We start from the raw sequence: 16,184 nt of genomic DNA, 5'->3' as shown, positions 1-16,184 counted from the left end.
TTGCCTGGAAAATCCCATGGATGGAGGAGCCTGGTGGGCTGCAGTCCATGAGGTCGCCAAGAGTAGGACATGACTGAGCAACTTCACTTTCACTTTTCACTTTCATGCATTGGAGAAGGAAATGGCAACCCAGTCCAGTGTTCTTGCCTGGAGAATCCCAGGGACGGGGGAGCCTGGTGGGCTGCTGTCTATGGGGTCGCACAGAGTCGGACACGACTGAAGCGACTTAGCAGCAGTAGCAGTAGCAGACCCTCACAGTTCAATCCTATATTAAGGGTCAACTGTAGTCTCATTTCAACAATATATACTTTTTAATAAACTTCTGTCAAGGGATGTGAGACAGTGAGTGTGAGATCATGAGATACAAAAGGAATCATTTAATATTCTAGATTGAATCATCTAAGGTTATCTCATTCCTGAATATTCACTGGAAGGACTGATGCTGAAGCTGAAACTCCAATACTTTGGCCACCTGATGCAAAGAACTGACTCATTTGAAAAGACCCTGATGCTGGGAAAGATTGAAGGCGGGAGGTGAAGGGGATGACAGAGAATGAGATGGTTGGATGGCATCACTGACTCCATGGATATGAGTTTGAGTAAGCGCTGGGAGTTTGTGATGGACAGGGAAGCCTGGCTGTGCTGTAGTCCACAGGGTTGCAGAGAGTCGGACATGACTGAGCAACTTAACAGAACTAAAGGTTATCTCATTTTTTTCTTATTTTTTAAAATATCCCCCAAACAGCATTTATTTACCCATTGAACTCCAAAAGATATAATTTAAAAGTCTAGTATTTTATAATCATCCATTTCGATTGACATGGGCTGACACAAGGACAGCCAAAGAGTTACAAAAAATAAATCCATGACTCTTAAATAATCGTAACCTCCCCCTACTCCCAAAACTTACAGGTATCAAAACTTTGAAAAAGTGCTAAACTTGAGTTGTGCACCTCATTATTTAAAGAGGGAAAACAAGGTGCAACTTAATCATCATGTGAGGCAGCTTATTATTAAGTGGATGGAAAGGAGAAAGGATCTCTCCGTTTCAGCTTCCCTGAACAGTTTTCCATCAGTTTAAGAAACAGGCGAGAGCGGTGAATTCATTTTTGCATGCACGGACATACTGCTTTAACAAACATTACCAGCTTGTTTTAAATGAATCATTTAAATAGCTGGCTGTTAAATAGCCTGTGTCCGCTAATTCTCCCTTTTAACTTCCCCACTGCTTTCACCTCCATTTCACTTAGATCAGCAGGCATAGTACAGAAAAGGCCTCCTTGGGAACGTACCTGGCTGCACAATTGGAAAAGGAGGCTTCCACGGGCTCAAAGCAATGCCGGTGAATTTGTCCAGAACTGCTTCCCGGGAGAGCGGAGAGTAGATCTGAGTAGTGTGAGTAGCTGTGCTGCCACAGACAAGTTTCGCACTAGATATTCAGTGACTGTGATGAGGAAGGACCGGCGGTGACAGGGTGGGGGTCAGGACCGAGGCGCCTGCGTTGTTTTCTCCAGCTTCCTCGTCCTGTTGGTTGCCCCTCCAGAGGGTGAGGTTATCTCGCAGCAGCCGCACGACGGGCAGGTGGTCCTTATAGGAATCCTCGTTCAGTGAGTCCAGCTGGGTTACGGCACTGTGAAAGGCTAAAAGAGAGGCTTGCCTGCGATCTTTCTGGATCTCGGCGTGGAACATCGGGAAGCTGAGGCCTGGCCTAGCCGGATGGCGTGCGTGGGCTGCAAGTGCTCTTGGCTGATTGCGGAGGCTTCCTTACCACAGAGTGCAGCGTTTGGGACAACATCGTTTTTCTTCTCACCGGAACCGGCCCCTGCCAGGCAGTGATAGGAGTCGCCTTTCATCTCCAGGGAGAAGACTTTACTCTCACACTGGAAATCACTGCGGTTCCTCCTGAGGAACTTGTCCAGAAGAGCCAGCATGGCGTTGCACACCGTTTCCAGCTCCTTGTTGATCTTCGCTCGGTAAACCTTAACCTTCTCTAGTGTCTTCTCATTCCGCCAGTTTTCTGGTCGATGATCCTCCAGGAAGACAGTCAGGCAAAGCCCACGTTCTTGTAAGCCACAGAGAAGAGGTCTCGGTTTTCAATGAAGACAGGTTCATTGAGGCTGGTCGCTTCCTTCATCGCGGAGGCTTTGGCCAGCCGCAGTCGCAGCTGCTCACGGTGTCCCTTGTCGTTGTGGCCAGGCCTCTCCTGGCGCCGGGCTCCCTCGCTCGCCCATGGCGCGCGCGCTCTTGGCCACGGCGGAGGCCACTGCCACTGCGGGCACTGCGCACGCGCGCACTGGCTTGCCTTGTGGTCCAGGCTGCAGGTGGCAGGCAGCTCAGATGGCCCGCAGCTCTGCTGGCCTTCTCGGCTGCTTAGACCTCTGGGCTGGGTTGTCTCATTTTCATATTTGTCTGGAGCGTCGAAAAAAGTTTATAATTCCTTTTCCCTGCTTTCTAACATGATTGAGATTTTCTTTTTTATCCACTTCATGAGCTGTTCCATAAAATCGATAGCATCTGTACTATTCACATAGTGTCTGAACTATAGGGGGCAGTATGTGAGGGAGCATGTGGGAAACTAAGGTCTGGTACAGCTGGCTATCGTTGTTGTTCAGCCCCTCAGTCAGGTGCGACTCTTTTGTGACCTATGGACTGTAGCCTGCCAGGCTCCTCTGCCCATGGAGTTTTCTGGGTAAGATTATTGGAGTGGGTTGCCATTTCTTCCGCCAAGGGATCGTCCCCTCCCAGGGATGGAACCCCGGTCTCTGAGTCCCTTGCATTGCAGGCGGATTTTTTTACCCCTGAGCCACCGGTGAAGCCCACAGCTGGTTGTGCACTGGTCAAAAACCTAGCATAGGGGGGTGATGCCTGGAGTTGTTTTTGGCAATTTTTATATATTCATTGCTCAGTTTCCTATTGTTTCATCTACATGGAAGAATATATAAAGACTATATATAATGTGATTTTCTTTATATTATGTATGATAAGAATACAGGAAAATATTCCCTCTATATGCTCTGAAGTCTAGGGTCAGAATAACATCGGAAATGGTACATGCATCACTTAGACATTCTTAACACCCATTAGCACATCAAGAACCTTTGAGAAATTGTTTAACATTGTTATCCTAGAATTTTCTATATGTATTTGACCATTTTGCATTTTCTTTCTCCTTCTTCCCTTCCCTATCACTCGTCCTCCATCCTCTACTTTGACAGAATATCTAATATTAATACTGTATTTTAACCTCTGACGTGTTTTTCTGGAAGACCTCTAGATAAGCTAGAATTTATTGTGAAATAAAATCAGGCTAGGAGAAAACTATAGCATAGTCTAGATTGCATAGATCTGATGGTTTACTCTCGTGGAGTTTCTTTTTGATGCTATATTCTCATAAAAGTACTATCAAAGCTACCTTTATATTTGATACAGGAATGCTTTTTGGAAATATTGTCCATCCCAATGTTCACTGCACATGAAAATGTTTTTTAGAAAAATTTCTGTTAATTGCTAGTGAAAATTTGCTTCTTCCAAATTAAAGCATCAATAAATATATAACCTCAGTTAACAAGATGTCAGGAGACAGTTTGGTTTAAGAGTGATTATTTAGCAACTTAGTGATATTCACAGCAATTACAACTTCCTTTTTTTCAGCTAGGCACTTTCAGTGTCAAGCTTGTTATCAGGCTAGCCTATGTCATTGTTGTTAGGCGTTTGTGGTAGCACTGGGAGTCAAATCCTCATAACAGTAACATCCTAAAGAATAACATGTGCCAAATTTTCTCAGGATAATCTAGCTAAATGCAAAGGAACATCTCCAGAGAACCCCCAGTTATCTCCTACAATTTCATTGACCAGAACCAAGTTAGGTGCCCAGCTACAACAAATACTAGCAGAACAACTATTGCAGAGGAGATGAGATGACCATGGCTGGCTTAGATTAACCATAATTTCCCCCCAATCTACATAACTACCATAATAAAAATGTGTTTGATTTTTTTTTTTAAATAAGAAAGAGAAAGGAAGAAATCTTGAGTAGGAAACATAGTGTCTATTTGAAACACTTCCAGGGGCTCCTTTTCATTTAAAAATAGAAAACAGATTAAATTTATAAGCCATACATGTATCTTTATGGCCATTCTACTTTATGGCTCTTTATTCTACTTTTATGTCTTAATCTCATTATCAATTAAAATTCATTTTCCTGTTGCTCATGGTTTTTCTGTACTTTTTTAAAAAATGTATCATTCTGATGTTTTAGACTTCACGTGTTTTTCAAAATGATATATAATATATGAAAACTAGAGCTATCAGATACAAACTAATATACAGGATTCATTGACACTCCAGCAAAACAGTTAGAAAGTACTTTGGGCCAAGCCTTTAAAAACATGGCTGTGGTAATCAACTTTCCTAGCATGATAATACTGAATATTCTCATGTAATTAACATCTCTAACTTACAGAAAAGCAGCAGTGGTGGCACTCTAGGTAGAATTTAATTAGCCAAGACAAATAAATTAGGTTTCGTGCTTCTATCAGGATAGAAGAATTGCAGAGGCTGGTTTGAAATTTCAAGCCATTGAATATGCCATTTGACCTCTCAAGGAAATTAACTTTTCTAGCTGCCATTCTGAAAAGTTCTAATTAAGCTATATTGTTATTATTGACTTATTTGTTACATTGGATGTCATATAGGCAACTTTCTTGAAAGTCTGGAAAATCCTTCAAATGCTTTTTTTCTTAATGTACAACTGCATGATAGGTGAGATGGAAGGCATCTTATGATGGTACATGTCAACTGGACCATAGAGAAGATTTATAGATTTAATCATACAGATCCCCAAAGATTCACTTTATTCTTTCCATATGGGGACCCAATTTGAATTACATTTCCTTTTGTACAAGAGTCTTGTAGGATAAAGAATGCATGGAACATTTGAAAAAAAATAGCCTATGTAGTAATGGGAAGAGACAGATGTTGGAAAGGCAAATGTGGACTCATTTTATGGGAAACTAAATCAATAATGGGAAGACTTACATAAGAGTGATAGTAGTGATCCTAAGGGAAATGATTCAATTAAATAATATATAGGATAAAAAGTATTAGAAAAGGATTTGTAGGTAGAGAATAACTAATTACAGGGTTATGCAAACTTGGAAACACTTTGTGTGGTGGTGCTTGAACTAAAACATATTTCACTAGTACAATTACTTCAGCAGAAAGTAGGAAGTATGTGTTGGAATCAGCAAGGACCCTGGAGGGCACAGACATAATGAAGAAGAAAGAGAAAATTTTATATTCTTACAGTCAGAAAAGAGAGAAAGGAAATGAAGGGTAGATGTCTTTAGAAAGCACAGTTAAATGTGTGTGATTATAATGTGTGATACTTAATAAATTATTCCTATGTGATAGGTAATGTATATTTTCTCAACCTCCCCATAAAATAATTGATAAAAGCTGATGTTTCTCACTAATTCTTTGTGAGATAGCATGCATTTCAGGAATGTAACAAAGGTTGAGTTCTGGTCTCAGGTTAGTTCAGTTGAATCTTGGAAGGACAGCTACTTAAGATTCCATTAGTTGGATTTTGTTCTGTAAGTGGACTTATTTCATGTTTATTTATTTCAGTTTTGGAAAGAGATACTGCTTTTTATTTTTCTCCATAGCAGACATCTAGAGTTATCTTGGGCTCTGCTCTGTTCTCCCATCTCACCGCAGAGCCAACACTTCTTGAAAAAGGGCCTTCTGTTTGGGGCAAGGGGAGAGTTACTCAAGTATGTGGCTTTATGGGAAATAATGAGGGGCAGCAGGGCACACCAGTTCAGCATTTCTGTAGTCTTTGAATTAATTACCGTGATTATTTTGTCTTTGGACAGCCCATGTTGTTGGATGACTTCCTATGGAATACTGGGGAACTTCTCTGGAGTTTTGCATGAGATTCTTGGAATACTTGGCTTTCACCTTTGTAGTAGTCCTCTCTACCTGTTTTGGGTTTTGCGTGTGTGTGTGTGTGTGTGTGTGTGTGTGTGTGTGTGTGTTTGTGTGCATATGCATGTATCTTAAACACTCACTCTCTTATTGATTCCAATTTCCAGCAATTTCATAAAAAATTTTTGCCTATCAAAATAATCTCCTTGTTTCTACCTAATGTCTATTTATTTTTATTTCAATTAGATTTTGGAAGGAAAGAGAAGCATGTGGGGTTAGTCAACTTAGCCATCTTTAACCAAAGTCACAGGTATATATTCTTGACAGTTTAAAACACTTTATATTCAGGGTGTACATTGGGCCCCTCCAATGAACTGGTATCCATTTTTTTCTTAACAGGTTACAATATTAAAATTGATTCAGTTGTTCATAGATTATCATCACTTAGTCGTTAAGTCATGTCTAACACTTTTTGATCCCATGGACTGTAGCCCACCAGGCTCCTCTGTCTGTGGGGTTTCCCAGGCAAGAATACTGGAGTGGGTTGCCATTTTCTCCTCTAGGGGATCTTCCCCACCCAGGGATTGAACCTGGGTCTCCTGCATTGCATGCAGATTACACGCAGATTGTTTATCGTCTGAGCCACCAGGGAGGCCCTCATTTGTCATGCTTTCTGGCGAAGGGGGAAAACATCCTTTTGGCCCAGGAAAGCTCTTCCTGGAAATGACCTGATGTATACCAGTGTTTATATAACCCAACTCATGTAATTCCTGCTTTGGTTTTAGACATTAGCTTAAAGCAGGATTTGATTTAGTAAACAACAGTTAATCAACTTTTGTGGTTATTGATCAAGGCATTGCATCTGCATGTGAAAACCATCATAAGTAAAAGGAAGATTGATGGAATATGAGCTGGTGCTATACTTCCTGCTTGCTGATATTCTTTTATTCTCCTTTTAGAGCTAGAATATTAAAATTTGACTTATAGATAAGTATTGCTAAGTGCATATTCAAGCTAATAAAGAATTATTAAACACACTTAGTGAGGAATCAATTTTCAAAGTGATTGAGTCAAAAGAAGCCAAGTATGGAAAGGTCTTGAGCATAAATAAAGAGCCCTGAATATAAATCTTGATGCTGTCACTCTTCATGATACTTTTTACGAGAGAGTTACCTGTGCTTCTGCCTTCCTCCCAATTTCTTCCTCTGAGAGTAATATCATCTTCCTAGGAATAATGGTCATTCTAGGAGTAATATCATCCTTTCATTGTTGTTGAGAGCAAATTAAAGCATCCATAGTATTTAATAGGACTTCCCTGGTAGCTCAGACAGTGAAGAATCTGCCTGTAATGCAGGTGACCTGAATTTGATCCTTGGATCAGGAAGATCTTCTGCCGACTTCAGTATTCTTACTTGGAGAATCCCATGGACAGAGGACCCTGGCACACTATAGTCCATGGGGTTGCAAAGAGTCGGACACAACAGAGTGACTAACACTTTCACTTTTCAACATAGTATTTACAATAGTAAGTGCTTAATAAATGTAACTTAAACTGTTATTGCTATTTTTGCATTCCATCCTCCTTCATATTTTCCTTGTATCCTTTAGCCCTAGTTCCTAGTTCTCACCTTTGTGTTGGGATTTCTGCAGTCTTACACACCTCTTCTGTCACCCTTATTCTTACATTCAGCACTATTCATCTTTTTCTTGATCAATCTTAAAGTGAAAATTTTATCTCTTTGTGCTTTTTAGCTTTTTCTGCCTAAACCCCCCAAACCATATTTTTGGTTCAGTAACCTCTCCTGCAACATCTGCCACAAGGCTGGGCTGGAAATGCTGGCTAACAGAGCATGCTGGATGGCAGGGTTTTTGCATTTAGTCAGTTATAAAATTAAATGATTATGAAACACAGGAAATGTAGAAGTGTTATATAAACTCTACTAAAGATCATATTATTTAAAAAGAAATATATTGTTAGTATTTTCACTTTTTATAGTTATCATATAAAAGTTTTAAATAATTTATAGATATAAGCCAGCTTTTCTTTAAATGTTTCTTCCAAGAGACTATTTTGGTATTAATAATGCCAAAATGGGATTAATGATAACAAATGGGAGTAAAAATAAATTAACAGATTTGAAACTCAAATTTTATACATTGCATTCTTCCTGGCAAGGCACAGACATGCCTTGAAGCTCAGCCTAAGCAAACTCCCATTTACCTCTCCCTTTTGCTTACACACATGTGCACTCACACACATACATACACACTCAGATGCAAAACCCTGACTTTTTAATGTAGTATCTACATTTTTGTTATGCATACAAAAATCTGATCAGAAAGTAATAGCTGAGACAAAATTGAGTTATAACACTCATGCTATCACCCGGATCAAGAAAAATTCACCTAAGACATTCTACACAAGTATTTTTGATTTTTTCTCTTCCTATCTTCTCTCAGTATTTCAGGGGTATGGACAACAAAAGTTAAATTACTGCCCTCTTAAAACTAGTCATCATTGTCAGCTATGCAAGAAAACTAAACAACTAAAGGTATCACATGTCACTACAGGAGAGAGAATAGATGTTCAAAATTCCCGTTCTATTTTTCACGTGTGTGTTGTGAGTAGAAAATTTAAAGATTTATGAAGAAAACAAACTTATGGTTACTAAGGAGGGTAGGGAGGGGTGGGATGAACTGGGAGATTGGTACTGATATATGTAAACTACTGTGTATCAATAGATAACTAATGAGAACCTACTGTATAGCACAGAGAGCTCTACTCAAGGCTCTGTGGTGGTATAAATGCAAGGAAATCTAAAGCAGAGGGGATATATGTATACATATAACTGATTCACTTTGCTCTACAACAGAAACTGACACGCATTGTAAAGCAACTCTACTCCAATGAAATTTTAAAAATTAGAAAAGATTTACAAGAACACAGTTTGGAAAACCAGGAATAAATTCTGCTTGTCATGGAACTATAAGTCAAGTATCGTTCAAACTCCAAAACATCTCTGCAGGATTTCCGTATAGTGATGTTCTGGGAGACTCTTGGAAAAAAAAAATCTCTGACATTTGGTCTGCAAGATGAGTCTCTATCTTGGATATAGTTGAGTGAGTAACTTCTACCAGTTCACTGGCAGCTGAGTTTGAGTTTCTGAAAAACACTCAAGTTGATTGATATATTTATAAACTCTAGAGATTTTCATTTGAGTAAAAAATGATTTTAAGAAATGCAGTGAGGCAAAAATTTGGCTTCAGAGTGTCTATAAAGAAGATGGAGAAAGCTAAATGTAAGAAGACTTGTAGCTGAAGGATGTCTATGTTCTGCTATGACTATAGTTTTCTAGGTTGCATCTGCACACTGACATTAAATGTTTTCATGTTTTTTAAGACTTAAAACAATGCTATGCATATAGTAGATATTTATGTGCCTTTGGAATGTCCTGAGCCCCTTTCCTATAGTGAATTTTTTACATTATGAATCCTGTTTCCTAAGATGAAGGCCATAAACATGTTTTTCCAGGCTCCCTTGCAGCTAAGGTACAGATGTGTGACCTTGATTCTACTAGGCACACCTTAAAATATGAGGTCTCTGATTGGTAAAGAGTGGTGTGAAGAAGGTAGTGCAAGGGGGATTCAAGTTTGATGATGAATTTGATTGCAGGTAGATGCTCACTTTCAGAAGCAGCAGCAGCATGTGGCCTAGCTTCCAGCACCTGATGTTGGAAAGACAAGATACAGAGCCTGTGCCCAGCATGCAGGCCTAGGGTCCTCTAGAGTCATTTTGTCCCACTCCTAGTTATATAGCCTTTAAGCCTGATTCTTCAGAAGTCTGTAAACTGTCTGAACCCTTCTATTAAATTTCTTTTCTACTTGAATGGTTCAGAACAGCTTCCTTTGTCTGCATCTCATAACTTCAATTAGTACAGTACCTAAAACAATGGTACTATCAATACTATTGCTACTACTAATAGTTTATACTTGTATAGAACTTTTGTAATTTTGAAATAACATCTGACTTCTCTGCTGGTCCAGTGGTAAAGAATCCACCTGCCAATGCAGAGGACATGGGCTTGATCCCTGGTCTGGAATGATCCCACATGCCACGGGGCAGCCAAGCCCTTTTGCCACAAATACTGAGCTCATGTGCCTAGAGCCTGTGTTCTGAAATAGGAGAAGCCTCCACAATGAGAAGCCCCCACAATGAGAAGCCCATGCACCTCAACAAAGAGTAGCCTCCACTTGCCACAACTAGAGAAAACCCTCATATGGCAACAGATACCCAGTGCAGCCAAAAATAAATATAAAATAAAATACCATCTTTTGCATCTTGACTTTCAAATTATCTCTTTCAATTCTTATCAGTTCAGTTCAGTCGCTCAGTCGCATCCAACTCTTTGTGACCCCATGAATTGCAGCACTCCAGGCCTCCCTGCCCATCACCAACTCGCGGACTTCACTCAGACTCACGTCCATCGAGTCAGTGATGCCATCCAGCCACCTCATCCTTTGTCGTCCCCTTCTCCTCCTGCCCCCAATCCCTCCCAGCATCAGAGTCTTTTCCAATGAGTCAACTCTTCACATGATGTAGCCAAAGTACTGGAGTTTTAGCTTCAGCATCATTCCCTCCAAAAAAATCCCAGGGCTGATCTCCTTCAGAATGGACTGGTTGGATCTCCTTGCAGTCCAAGGGACTCTCCAGAGTCTCCTCCAACACCACAGTTCAAAAGCATCAATTCTTCGGCACTCAGCCTTCTTCACAGTCCAACTCTCACATCCATACATGACCACTGGAAAAGCCATAGCCTTGACTAGATGGACTTTTGTTGGCAAAGTAATGTCTCTGCTTTTAAATATGCTATCTAGGTTCTCATGTCACCTTTAAAACCTGGGATGTGGTAGTTTCATCTGACATGTAAGGAAGCTATAAAACAGCAAGGCTAAGTAACTTGTCTTGTCATAGAGCTTCCTGGTGGAGACAGAAGTAGAAATTAACATTATTTTTGTTTTGATTCTATTGGTTTCACCATTATTTAATCCCATAAAGAAATGAACTTTTTTCCTAACCCTTGCTCAAGCTCCTTGATTTCTTATATGCTTAATAATAATAAGAAAAGATTCCACCAGAGAAACATTTTGCAAGTAGAATTATTGGATTTGTAAACATTCTGTGTTACAAGGTACCTGCATCCAGCATCTACTCATCTTTCTCCAAGGTGAATGTTCTTTAGTGGCAGGGACAGTTACTTATTTCCTGCACAGTTCCTGATCTCACTCTCCTTTGGCTCCAAAGATGAGGGTAAGATTTATACCCATGTAGAATGATTGGTTGAGGGAGGAACAGGGACATGATTCTATGAGATGCCATACTGGATAATCCTGGAGAGGCATGTTATCTTCTGCTGGTTTTAAACATGGAAGGATGCAGGCCCAACCTTCATAATGTATAGGTAAAGTTGACCCAGAGAAAAGAACTGAGAGATGGGTCCTGATCTCATTGTGTGAGTCTTTCATTCCAGCTGTGCCTGGGAGTTTCAGTTACATGAGCCCCTAAATTACTTTCATGCTTAGTCCAGTTGGATTGGATTTTTTGTAGCCAAAAGAATTGATAATCTGTACCCTTCTAACTTTCTTGGTATCCACCAGTTCTGCATAATCCAACAGAGCAGTAGTCAGGCCAAGAGATAAGTCAACCAACTAAAAATCTAATTTTCTTTCACAACTTAATTACTATTTTTACATGAAAGGACCCCAAATATTGTTTTCCCAAATGTAGATGAAGATTTAAGAGGAAAGCAATAGATTAGACATTAGGAATGTATAACTTTCTGAATATTTCCTGCATTAGTGCTGTTTCTACTTTATTAGTAGTCAATAATCACCCCTTTCTAAATTTAGAAATCGCCTTATAATATCCATTAATAGACTTAAAAGAACAGAAAATACTTGTAATACTTATTTTACATAATAAGCAATTAATTAAATTTGCATATTCAAAACCTAGATCCTCGATATATTAAGTTCAAAATTTTATTGTACTTTTGCAAAATTTTTGTAGCCAATTTTAAGGTATATTTAAGTAAATTTGGGTGCCTTTTACAAACTGTATACCCATATCTTGAAATAATTTAAACTGTATTCATAAACTTAATCACTTTCTGTAATTTTTAAGTATTTTAATATCTGACTCACACAAAATCTTCTTAGTATTTCAATAACTCTTTCATAACTAATATATTAAAGTTAAAAATGTGGTAGGTTTAATGTCAAGTAGTCAATAACTTCATGCAAAGATGGGCTCAATAAAGGACAGAAATGTTAGGGACCTAATAGAAGCAGAAGATATTAAGAAGAAGTGGCAAGAATACACAGAAGAACTGTACAAAAAAGATCTTCACGACCCAGATAGTCATGATGGTGTGATCACTCACCTAGAGCCAGACATCCTGGAAAGTGAAGTCAAGTGGGCCTTGGAAAGCATCACTACAAACAAAGCTGGTGGAGCGGATGGAATTCCAGTTGAGCTATTTCAAATCCTGAAAGATGATGCTGTGAAAGTGCTGCACTCAATATGCCAGCAAATTTAGAAAACTCAGCAGTGGCCACAGGACTGGAAAAGGTCAGTTTTCATTCCAATCCCAAAGAAAGGCAATGCCAAAGAATGCTCAAACTACCACACAATTGCAGTACTAGCGATTTAGTAGTGCAATTTTACTATATTTAGACATAAAAATATTCGACACATAAACTCTGTAAAGACACGCTAGTAAAGTAATGCTCAAAATTCTCCAAGCCAGGCTTCAGCAATACATGAACCGTGAACTTCCAGATGTTCAAGCTGGTTTTAGAAAAGACAGAGGAACCATAGATCAAATTACCAACATCCACTGGATCATCGAAAAAGCAAGAGAGTTCCAGAAAAACATCTATTTCTGCTTTATTGACTATGCCAAAGCCTTTGACTGTGTGGATCACAATAAACTGTGGAAAATTCTGAAAGAGATGGGAATACCAGACCACCTGACCTACCTCTTGAGGAACCTATATGCATGTCAGGAAGCAACAGTTAGAACTGAACATGGAACAACAGACTGGTTCCAAATAGGAAAAAGAGTACATCAAGGCTGTATATTGTCACCCTGCTTATTTAACTTCTATGCAGAGTACATCATGAGAAATCCTGGGCTGGAGGAAGCACAAGCTCGAATCAAGATTGCCGGGAGAAATATCAATAACCTCAGATATGCAGATGACACCACCCTTATGGCAGAAAGTGAGAACTAAAGAGCCTCTTGATGAAAGTGAAAGAGGAGAGTGAAAAAGTTGGCTTAAAGCTCAACATTCAGAAAATGAAGATCATGGCATCTGGTCCCATCATTTCATGGCAAATAGATGGGGAAACAGTGGAAACAGTGTCAGACTTTATTTTTCTGGGCTCCAAAATCACTGCAGATGGTGACTGCAGCCATGAAATTAAAAGACGCTTACTCCTTGGAAGGAAAGTTATGACCAATCTAGACAGCATATTAAAAAGCCGAGACATTACTTTGCCAACTAAGGTCTGTCTGGTCAAGGCTATGGTTCTTCCTGTGGTCATGTATGGATGTGAGAGTTGGACTGTGAAGAAGGCTGAGCGCTGAAGAATTGATGCTTTTGAACTGTGGTGTTGGAGAAGACTCTTGAGAGTCCCTTGGACTGCAAGGAGATCCAACCAGTCCTTCCTTAAGGAGATCAGTCCTGGGTGTTCATTGGAAGGACTGATGTTGAAGTTGAAACTCCAGTACTTTGACCACCCAATGCGAAGAGCTGACTCATTTGAAAAGACCCTGATGCTGGGAAAGATTGAGGGCAGGAGGTGAAGGGGACGACAGAGGATGACATGGTTGGATGGCATCACTGACTCGATGGACATAGGTTTGGGTGGACTCCGGGAGTTGGTGATGGACAGGGAGGCCTGGCGTGCTGTGGTTCATGGGGTTGCAAAGAGTCGGACACGACTGAGCAACTGAAGTGAACTGAGTCAGTAACTAATAAACTTAGGTGTTATCGTAAGTCAAAAGTCAACTCAAGTACTCCTTTTAAACTGGAATTACAAGCTGTGGCTCTAATAAGCTAAATGTTAACAACTGTATAAAATCCTAAATTTTCACAGATTCTTTCTTAATTACTATGCAGAGTTAAGCAAACTGTACAGTTATAGGAAATAGTCCTCACAAGAACCTTCACTTCAGACACTAGCTGCAAATTCAGGGTCTCCAGTGCCACCCTCACTTAGGACCAGCTGGCTGCAAATTCCAGGATTCCCATGACCACCCTCAGGTTTGATAATTTGCTACAACGAGTCACAGGAATCACTGAAAGCCACTGTACTCACAAAGATTACACCAGGACAGTATACAGGACAAAATTATCCAAAGAATGTTACATTAAACAGAGTCTAGGAGGACTTCCCTGGCGTCTCAGATGTTAAAGAATCTGCCTGCAATGTGGGAGATCTGGGTTCGATCCCTGGGTTGGGAATATCCCTTGGAGGAGGGCATGGCAACCCATTCCAGTATTCTCCCCTGAGAACCCCCATTGACAGAGGAACCTGGCAGGCTACAGTCTATGGGATCACAAGGAGCTGGATGCAACTGAACATGTAAGCACACACACACAGGAGGCCTCCACACAGAGCTTCTGGTCAACCCCTCCTTGTAAAGTTATGCACAGCACTGCCTCCTCCTGGCTGTGATGTGTAACAACATGCAGGGAGTACTGCCAACCAAGAAGGCTCGCTCCAGCTGTTCGTGCCCAGAGCTTTTACTGGGGTTCAAGCGCAGACTGCCCACTTTGGTCTAATCTTTTGTCTCCAAACCTTCCCGATGTCAGGCTAATGCCTTTATTTTCTAGTTAGTCTGGAGGTCAAAATTGATTAGCATGACTCAGAGCCACGATAAGAAATCAGTGTTAGAATCTCTGGTGGTCAAAGGCCCCAGCAAACAGATAGTTCTATTAATACCAGGCTGGACATGCCAGGGGAGAGAGCTCACCTTCCAAAAGACAGACTTTGTGTAGGATTAATTCATCAGTACACAATGCTGAAGTATTTTCCTCTATCTTTGATTTCCCTAAATGTTTCTAAGTGATTATAAATTGTGTGGGTTTGAAAGATGCTTTCTATGGAAGGCAATTACTATCCCAGCCAACTGAGATTATGTTTCCCTTTAGTTTTTCACCTGGCATGAGTTCTGGAGTTGTGGCCATCTGAGGCACTCCGTGCTGTTCACTGAGATGACTATCTTGTTGGCTTTGTCTTAGAACTTTCTGGACTTGGGCCAAAGTTACAGGTAGTCAGATTTGTTTTTAAACGAGAACCTTGAGATCTACAGGTGAAAGGTTTCCTAAGTAAAATGAGTAAACAAACATTTTGGATTCTGTAAAGTGACATATACTGTTTTATATGCTTAATTTTGATGTTACATTAGCAAGCTCCTTACAAGAGAAATGGGAATTCCCTGGTGACTTAGATGCAGGAGACCTGAGTTTGATCCCTGAGTCAGGAAGATCCTCTGGAGAAGGAAATGGCAACCCACTCCAGTATTCTTGCCTGGAAAATCCCATGGCTGGAGGAGCCTGGCAGGCTACAGTCCATAGAGTCACAAAGACAGACGTAACTGAGTGACTTCACTTTCTTTCTTTCACTTTAAGAGAGAAACATTAAATTTTCATCCTGTTGCAGTAACTGTGAGCAAATTCCTTCTAAAGCTTACTTACCAGCCATGGTTTGGACATAAAGAGTATTAACAATGCTTTGAAGCAATTTTGCGACATAATAGGAAATCATCATTTTGGGATCCTTTGATGTTTTAAAAAAGCTTAGAGATTTGTTTCTAAAAAGCATGGTGACAACATACAGCTGTCATTATGGGCTCAAAACAAAGGGAAATCACTCTATTTGTGTGGATTTGGGAAGCAGGACACCTAAGCACACGGTGAGGCAAGTCCAGCCCAGATGGCTGCCTGACAAAACTCATATTTCTTGTCAATAGTACAGCAGGATGCCTCCAAGAGTGGGAAGTTCAGTTAGCAAATTCCACAAGCTGTGTCTTTGTGTTCAGGCCATAGATTATGTACTCAGCCTCTTAGACTCCAGAAGTTAATTGTAGCAGAGCTTATTACTTCACAGATTTGCATATATCTCTCCTTTTCCCTAGAAAAATGGTTTCCAAAGATTAAATGTTGAGGTTTTAATGAAGTTATCTTTT

General features: G+C 40.2%; 1 pseudogene; it reads right to left on the bottom strand.

Moving 5' to 3' along the window:
- Positions 1-1,437: 1,437 nt before the first annotated feature.
- LOC120881524 lies at positions 1,438-15,700 on the bottom strand (annotated as a pseudogene).
- Between the last annotated feature and the right edge of the window lie 484 nt (positions 15,701-16,184).

This window comes from Oryx dammah, unplaced genomic scaffold, assembly GCF_014754425.2.
Source record: "Oryx dammah isolate SB20612 unplaced genomic scaffold, SCBI_Odam_1.1 HiC_scaffold_2, whole genome shotgun sequence".
NCBI classification, from domain to species: Eukaryota; Metazoa; Chordata; class Mammalia; order Artiodactyla; family Bovidae; genus Oryx; species Oryx dammah.
This window is presented reverse-complemented; position numbering and strand designations above follow the sequence as displayed.